This window comes from Lemur catta, chromosome 3, assembly GCF_020740605.2.
Source record: "Lemur catta isolate mLemCat1 chromosome 3, mLemCat1.pri, whole genome shotgun sequence".
Lineage (NCBI taxonomy): Eukaryota > Metazoa > Chordata > Mammalia > Primates > Lemuridae > Lemur > Lemur catta.
The window spans coordinates 98,640,712-98,649,360 of NC_059130.1; the positions used below are offsets into that span (position 1 = coordinate 98,640,712).

The 8,649-nt window shown below is 43.0% G+C and overlaps 1 long non-coding RNA gene across 1 annotated transcript; it reads right to left on the bottom strand.

Moving 5' to 3' along the window:
• Positions 1 to 1,035: 1,035 nt before the first annotated feature.
• On the bottom strand, positions 1,036 to 2,587 carry LOC123634727. Its single transcript, XR_006733996.1, has 3 exons — positions 1,672 to 2,587; positions 1,256 to 1,318; positions 1,036 to 1,130 (listed from the first exon to the last, which is right to left on the bottom strand). It is a non-coding gene; the product is annotated as an uncharacterized LOC123634727 (long non-coding RNA).
• Positions 2,588 to 8,649: the final 6,062 nt, after the last annotated feature.

Sequence of the window (8,649 nt, forward strand, 5' to 3'; positions counted from 1 at the left end):
GACTGGAGACTGGCTAAACAGATTCACAGAAGACTATGTATGAAAGGTCATCTGAGACCTCACTGTCCCCATGATATATGAGATTAAGCAGTTTGCTCCTGCAGCCTAAACTCTTCCAACTCTAGTAACGTAACCAGGGTCACTGGTAGTTGTTAAGGAGTCATGAGACTCTGAGCTGCATGGGAAGAGAGGAAGAAGCCCTGACAGCAAACTGGTGCCAGGACAGGGGAGGCAAGAAAAGCAAACGAGGTGCATTCCCCGGGGGAGGGAAGCCTTGCCAACAATTCTGCTTGTTATCTTGGAACGATCATTTGGTGCTTTGAAGAAAATGGGTGAATCTAGTCACATCTTGCATTCAGGATTATCAACCCACCCTGTGTACGGAGGGCCAGACCAGGTCCTGGAGAAATCCAGGCAGAAGAAAGAATACACGCCCCTGCTCCAGGGCATGCTTCTGGATGCAGAGGGAAAGATGGCTGGCTTGACAGAGAAACTCATTTGCACATGCCAGCGCTGCCTGTGACTTCTCTATCTGCGGCCCCCCACGTCCCCACGTCCTGCTAAGCTCGCTCTCTGAGCTGGGTCTGCAGGGACGCCAGGGTAGCCGGAGAGCAACCATTGTGCCCCCGCAATTAAACAAGAATGCTCCGACTTGACAGTTCCACTGTGAAAGTTTTCAAATAGTGTTTGGAATGTTTACATAATTGTTCAAAAGAGGCTTTTTCAATGTACCTGTTTACACTCTTTCCTTTTGGAAATTCTTTCAGCAATCAGGCCGTGGAGGGCTCTCAGCCTGCACTTGCCGCCCTTGATTGCCGAGGGAGGAATGAAAGGCCCGCCAGTGAATCGCTGGGATGACGCTCCCTAACAAACTCCCTCTAATGAGGGGGCGCCGCTTTTGCCGCAGCGGCGGTGGGTGGGGGGGCGCCGAGAGCCGAGGGGACGGGCTGGGGGCCCGGTTTTGTCGTGGGGCTCCCGGGCGGAGGGGGCGCGGACCCCGAGTCTTTGTGTGCAAATTTCCCACGGGGCCCAGCAACTTCCCACAATTTAATTAAGTGGCTTGAGAGTCGGAGTTGGCCTAACAAGCTTCTGTTCATGAATGAAAGATTCGTCCCCAGCAGCGGGGGCGGCTGGAACCAACAAAGTGGGCAGCAGATACGGCGGGCTCCGGCCGCTCTCCCTGCTCCGGCCCCCGGGCAGCGCCGGGGAAGGCGGCGGCGGGGGCTGGCGGCCATCCTTCTGGGACACGTCTCACCTAGCTCGCAGCAAATATGCCATCCATATGCCCAGGATCACAACCCAATCAGCTGCATCAGGCCTGGCAAAGAGGCATTTAAATTGCTAATATTGTACTGGGGAGTGATGACAGAACTGCGAAGGATAAGCTCTGTAGGATCCACAGAGACAAACCTGGGGGGGTAGGGGAGGTGGGCAGGGAAGGTTCGGAAAGAGCCGAAGTGGGAAACCCTGCAAGCTGGCAGCTAAGAGGCACCAGAAGCAGAGATCCTTGGTAGAGAGGCATCGGCAGGAACCATGGCAGAAACGCACCCAGGATGGAGCGTTGGGGCTGGTGGGCCACTCAGGCCCCTTTCTCATCCATTATTTCTGAAAAGGGGCCAGCTGGAGTTTCCACAAAGGCTGCTCTGCTCCAGAGAGGCATCGCACTCTTACCTTTGAACAAGACAGGTTTTCTAGAAAGACAAAAAAATGAGAGTGCAGGCTGGTTGGAAGAAGGGAGGGCCGGCTGCAGCTGTGGAATATTCCTCAGCTGTGGTGGTTGAGAGTCCCTGCCCGTGGTGGTCTGACGAGTAGATTTGGGATCGGTGGTCTTTTGTAGCCTCTTTCTGGTGGAGGGTTCAACGAGTGTTTTTCTCTGACTGTATTTTTAGAAAAAATTATGATGACAGTTGTTAGGTCTCAGGCAGGCAGGCAGGCAGCACATTCCATTACAAAGTTAGCATGAAATCAATATGTAAATAACCCTTTCTAACTGGCAGCTATTTTTGAAGGCAGAACGCACCTGATGTTGCAGGTTTGTTCCAGTTCACTTTAAATACCTCGCTGTCCTCTGCGTCTGGGAATGTGCTCCCATTTGGAAGATCCTTCCCTCCTTTCCGCTTGAGTTTTGCATCATCCTGGATGGCAGTAATGCCACCATGAGCTTTGTCCTCAAGCCTCCTCCATCATTTAAAAATCAGATTGACAAGACCTGCTCCAGGCTGGAAGTGTTAGTTTCCCTTCGGCATGGTCATTTTTCAGAAGCACGGGTTGCTCCAGGAAGGGTAAGGGCGGCAGAAGCCTTGGCCACCAGTGGGAGGAATTAAAGGAGAGAGAAAGCCCGAGAGGCTGAGATCAGGGTTGAACCAGAAATTCAGACAGTCACTGCCAAAATGCATAGAAGTCACTGCCAGGACAGAAAAGGTCAGAGGATACCAGCCATTAGGAAAACCAGGTTAGAACCGTGACTGCCGCTCAACGGGAAGAAACAGGTCTCAAGGTACTCCTGAGTGATTGGGGGTCTGAGACCAAAGGTCTTTGAATAGTCCCCCGACAGACAGTTTTCATTGTTGTTTAATTTTTAAACTAGCTATGCTATATGCATCTGCATTAAAACAGAAATACTACTAGAATATTGTAGCATGTCAGAATTTCCTTCCTTAGTTGTGGTATATGGGGGTTGTGTGTGTGTGTGTCTATTTATTTTCTGAATTCAAAGAGGATGAAGTTCAAGCTGGGGCCTGGTACTAATGATTGCTACAGTTACTATCTATGGATTTTTATGTGCTTAAACAGTTCTAGAGTCATTTTTTAATAATCAACCTGAAATTTGCTTTTCTGTAACTTATATCCTATGGACTTACACCAAGAGCAAGGCCTACTCTTCATAGATAGGACCTCGAGACAGGTAGTGTCTCACTCGGAGACGTCTGTACTCCAAACTAAATATTTCCGGTTAATGATCAGAGTCCTCTCCCCTGCGTAGACTCCACTGGGTCCATTTGTTGCCTCCATGTCCTTGCCATTCAGTGAGGCTCTGGAAGGAACCAGGATCAGATGGTACTTTGAGCCTTTGTAGTGCTAACTACAAAAGGACTGTCTCCCTGCAGGAAAAGACACATTCAGGGCGAGGCTTTAACTTTCATAATGCTCAGAGGTCTGGTTTTTATTGTGTAAGGGTGGTCAGGTGAGCTAGAAATTTGACCTGTTCTCTCTGGGCCCAGAAGGCAGAAAGCTATGATCACTAGGGATGGGGAGATTTTACAGGAAAGTCATATTTCTGCTTTAAAAAGGCATGAAGAATTTTCTAATGAAGAAGACGTGACATGCTTTGCGAGGTAGTGAGTGTCCTGCAAACTGGAGGTGTTTCAGAAAAGGTGGAGCACTGTAGAGGCACTCATCTACTGAGTAGACTGTTCTACCAAATGGCTTCGAAGGTGCCTTCCAACCCTGGGTGCAGGTCATTCATTCACGTGCAGATCTATTGATGCATGTAGATGCAAAGTGCTGTTCTAGGCTCAGAGGGGATCCACACTTGATATGGATAATGAGAAAAGAAACTATTTTTTTTTAGATTGGGATAAAATACACATAACAAAATTTATCATCGTAACCTTTTTAAGTGTATAGTTCAGTGGTTTAAGTATGTTCACATTGTTGTACAACCATCACCACCATCTATCCACATGATTCCTTTCACCTTGCAAAACTTGAACTCGGTATCCATTGAACAACCTCTCATTTCCTCCTACCCTCAGCCTCTGCCAGCCATCATTCTACTTTCTGTCTGTATAAATTTAACTACTCTAGGTACCTCATATAGTGGAATCATATAGTATTTGTACATTTGTGACTGCCTTATTTCACTTGGCATATGTCCTTAAGGTTCATCCATCTTGTAGCATATGTCAGAATTTCCTTCTTTATTGAGACTAAATAATGTTCCATTGTAGATATATACCACATTTTGTTTATCCATTCATTTGTCGATGGACACTTAGGTTACTTCTACCTTTTAACTATTGGGAATAATGCTGCTATGAATATGGATGTACAATATCTGTGCAAGATGCTGCTTTCAATTCTTTTGGGTATATACTCAGAAGTGGAATTGCTGGATCATATGATAATGCCATGTTTAATGTTTTGAGGAACTGCTATCTTGTTTTCTTTTCTTTTCTTTTCTTTTTTTTTGAGACAGAGCCTCACTCTGTTGCCCAGGCTAGAGTGCCGTGGCGTCAGCCTAGCTCACAGCAACTTCAAACTCCTGGGCTGAAGCAATCCTCCTGCCTCAGCCTCCTGAGTAGCTGGGACTATGCCCGGCTAACTTTTTCTATATATATATTTTTAGCTGTCTATATAATTTCTTTCTATTTTTAGTAGAGTCAGGGTCTTGCTCTTGCTCAGGCTGGTCTCAAACTCCTGAGCTCAAACAATCCTCCCGCCTCGGCCTCCCAGAGTGCTAGGATTACAGGCGTGAGCCACCACGCCCGGCCTATCTTGTTTTCTATAGCAGCTGCATCATTTTACATTCCCACCTTCAATGCATGACTTTTCCACATTGCCACCAGCACTCATTATTTTCTGTTTTTTTGTTTTTTTCATAGTAGCCATTCTAATGGGTGTGAGGTGGTATCTCACTGTGGTTTTCAGCCTGCTTCTTCCTAATGATTACTGATGTTGCTTATTGTTCATGTGCTTATTGACCATTTGTTTATTTTCTTTAGAGAAATGTTTATTCAAGTCCTTTGGCCACATTTTAATCAGGTTGGGTTCTTTTGTTGTTGAATTATAAGATCTTTTTATATATTCTGGATATTAACCTCTTATCAGACATGTAATTTGCAAATATTTTTCTCCTATTCTGTGGGTTGCCTTTTCACTCTGTTGGTTGTGTGCTTTCATGCACAGAAGTTTTACATCTTGATAAAGTTCAATTCATTTATTTTTTTTCTTATTGCCTGTGATTTTGGTGTCTATTCAAGAAATCATTGCCAAATCTAATTTCATGAAGCTTTTCCCCTGTGTTTTGTTCTAAGAGTTTTATAGTTTTAGCTCTTACGTTCAGGCCTTTAATCCATTTTGAATTAATTTTTATATATGGTGTAAGTTAAAGTCCAAGTTCATTTTTTTGCATGTGGATATCCAATGCAAAATACACAACATCGTTTGTCAAAAAGACTGTACTTTTCCCATCGAATAGTCTTGGCATGCTCATCAAAAATCATCTGACCCATTATGGAGGGTTTATTTCTGGGCTGTCTATTCTATTCTGTTGATCTATGTATCTATCTTTATTCCAGTGCCACACTGTTTTGATTACTGTAGCTTTGCAATAAGCTTTGAAATCAGGAAGTGTGATCAGAGGGGAATAGCATGGGCTAAAACCTCATAACAGATGAACAAAATATGCTATTAATATGAAAACAAATAAATAGCCAAGTAGGCATTGTCCTTCAAATGGATCCTCTGGCTCCAAAAGTTACCCAGAACCCAGGAAAGTTGAGGAATTTACTAAATGAAGCACTCAAATGTTGTTATATGTGTGATTTAAACAGAAGCATGTCACTGTTGCTGCCATTTGGGTGACCAGCAGACATGTTTAGACAAAACAGCCCATAGCTCCACAGCTGACTTGGCATTGTGTGGGCTTAGGAACCAGCCACCGGGTTTTCAGTGTGCAGGTTCTGAGTCTTTGAGGAACAGGGCTAGTTGATCACACAGCCTTTCAGCGCTAATGAGCGTCTCATAGTTTGTGTCTCTAACAGCATTAAAAACACTGAGTGTATCAGGAGTGGTTTAAATATCCAAAGCTGGCTGGGCACGGTGGCTCACGCCTGTAATCCTAGCACTCTGGGAGGCCGAGGTGGGAGGATCACTCGAGGTCAGGAGTTCGAGACCAGCCTGAGCAAGAGCGAGACCCCGTCTCTACTAAAAATAGAAAGAAATGTCTCTACTAAAAATAGAAAGAAATGATCTGGACAGCTAAAAATATATATAGAAAAAATTAGCCAGGCATGGTGGCACATGCCTGTAGTCCCAGCTACTCAGGAGGCTGAGGCAGAAGGATTGCTTGAGCCCGGGAGTTTGAGGTTGCAGTGAGCTAGGCTGACGCCATGGCACTCTAGCCTGGGGAACAGAGTGAGACTGTCTAAAAAAAAAAAATCCAAAGCTATTTTATCTGTATTAGAAGAATAGAAATTTCTGTTCAAAAACAAGGCCAGGGCTAAGCACATTATAGTCACCAACTCCATGGAATATTATACAGCTATTAAAAATGATAATTTTACTGAAAATGTAAAACTTGGAAAAATGTCTACAGTGTCATAACAAATGAAAAACGAAACACAGGCAAAATGGTATGTATACAATGACTACAATGACGAACTGAAAGGGTAAATGTATAAATGGGGAATAGTTAGGAAGAGAGATGATGGGTAAGGTTTTCTTTCCATAGGTTTGAATGTTGTTACATTTTATTTTTAAAAAGATTGGACATTTTAAAAATAAGAATTTTCTTGGAGACAAAAGAATAAATACCAACACAATATTTCTAAGCTTCACCAATAGCATTTTGAGACCCCTAGTGGGAACAATCACTATCAATTATGCAACCAAACCATTAAGTTGAAAAAAGTTTTCAGAACTAGAATATTGAGAGGAATCAAATATACAAACATTTCTTTTGGGAGTTGAAAAGTCTAACTTGTTTTAAGACAGTATACGGTAGTGCCAATCCTGTGAATTTTGGTTATAGTTGGTTTTCCTGATATTTAAAGTTATTCCTTAGTTATCTTTAATATTTTAAATTTCTAAGTGTAAAAAACCCATAACATAAAATTTACTATTTTTACCATTTCTAAGTGTAAATTCAATAGTGTTAAGTATATTCACACTGTTGTGCAGAGGATCTCCAGAAATTTTCCTCTTGCAAAACTGAAACTCTATACCTATTAAACAACTCATTTCCTTTTTTCTCCAGCCCTTGGCAACCACCATTCTACTTTCTGTTTCTATGAATTTGACCACTGTAAGTGCCTCACAGAAGTGGAATCATATAGTGTTTGCCTTTTTGTGACTGCCTTTTTTCACTTAGCATAATGTCATCAAGGATCACCCATGTTCTAGCATGTGACAGAATCTCTTTCCTTTTTAAGGCTGAATAATATTCCATTGTATGTATATACCACATTTTGTTATTCCATTCATCCATGGATGGACATTTGTGTTGTCTGCCTTTTGTCTATTGTGAATAATGCTTCTGTGAATGTACAAATATCTCTTCAAGGTGTTGCCCCCTGATTGGACCCTTCTGGGAGATCACATTTCTCTATTTGTCCACTGCTCACTCCTCTATGTTTGGAAGTCTGCAAGCTCTAAGGATTATCTTTAGTTAATCCCTGGCCCTCTGGGCTGGGAGGCTTGTTCCAGTTGGTGAGAGCTGATCTTTAACTGCAATGTCAGAAGGTTTGTCTCCTCCTTGGTAATTGCCTCCTTATAGAGACTGTGGCTTAACAAGTCTTAACAAGAGAATGCTCAATGATATCACCAATGTCTAAAGAAGGTGCTGGAAGTTTTCAACAATAAAATGATGGCCTCAGAACAGCTTTATATTTCTCAAGTGCAATTCAGGCTTGTGACTAATCTGTCTTACACTTGTCATATAGCCAGAGATGATTCTGCCACTTAATAACTAGGTTTCCAGTGATTTGGGATGTGTGATAATTCAGCTGGTGAAAGACTGATATTTATTTTTATACTGTTGATGAATTAAGAGACTATGAAACAAAATAGTCCTATAAACAAAATTACATGGTGAGGGTGGAGAATGTTGCAACTGCTTAAGGGGATAACATACATTCAAGGACATTGGCAGTTTCATTTGCATCTAATTGATGTACTAATTATAGATAAGTTTGTCTAGTAATTAAAGGAACATAGTTCGAACTTCTACTTAGAAATTTTGGTTAACAAGTAGATGCTTCAAATTAATAAAATTACATTTCTTCTCTTTTGCATTTTAAATATGAAAAATGTCTACTTTTTGCTACAAGTTCCTGGAAGTTTTACCGAATGCATTATTGGAAACTAGGTCATATTTACCAATAAGAACGAAGTAAGTCATTCATTCAACAAACACTTTATTGAGCCCCTACCATGCGCCAGGAGTTGAACAAGGCTCCAAATGGAATAGAACAATGGATGTGACAAATAAGAGTGCTGGTCTCCAGAGCTCACCTTTCGGTGGGAGACAGACAGTAGTAGACAAGTAACAGGTGAATGAGTAAGATAATTTCAGAGCGTGAGAAGTGCCGTGGAGGCAGGAAAGCAGAGTCGTGTGACAGTGTGAGTGGGACACCTGCCACTGTAGATTAGTAGGTCCGTTTGAGAAGGTGACATTTGAGCTGCTACTGGAAATACAAGAAGGAGCCAACAATGTGAATAACTGGGGCAGAACATTCTAAGGCAATGCTCTGGGCTCTCTTGTGGCGTAAGGAACAGCACGGAGCACAAGGAACAGCAGGTCACAGATGGCATGGCTGTTGTGGCTGGAGCACAGTCAGAAAGGGGGAGAGAGGTGCGTCATGGAGCTGAGGGTAGCGGCAGGGGCCAGCTGAGAGGAGCACCGTGGGCTGTGATTGGGAATATTTT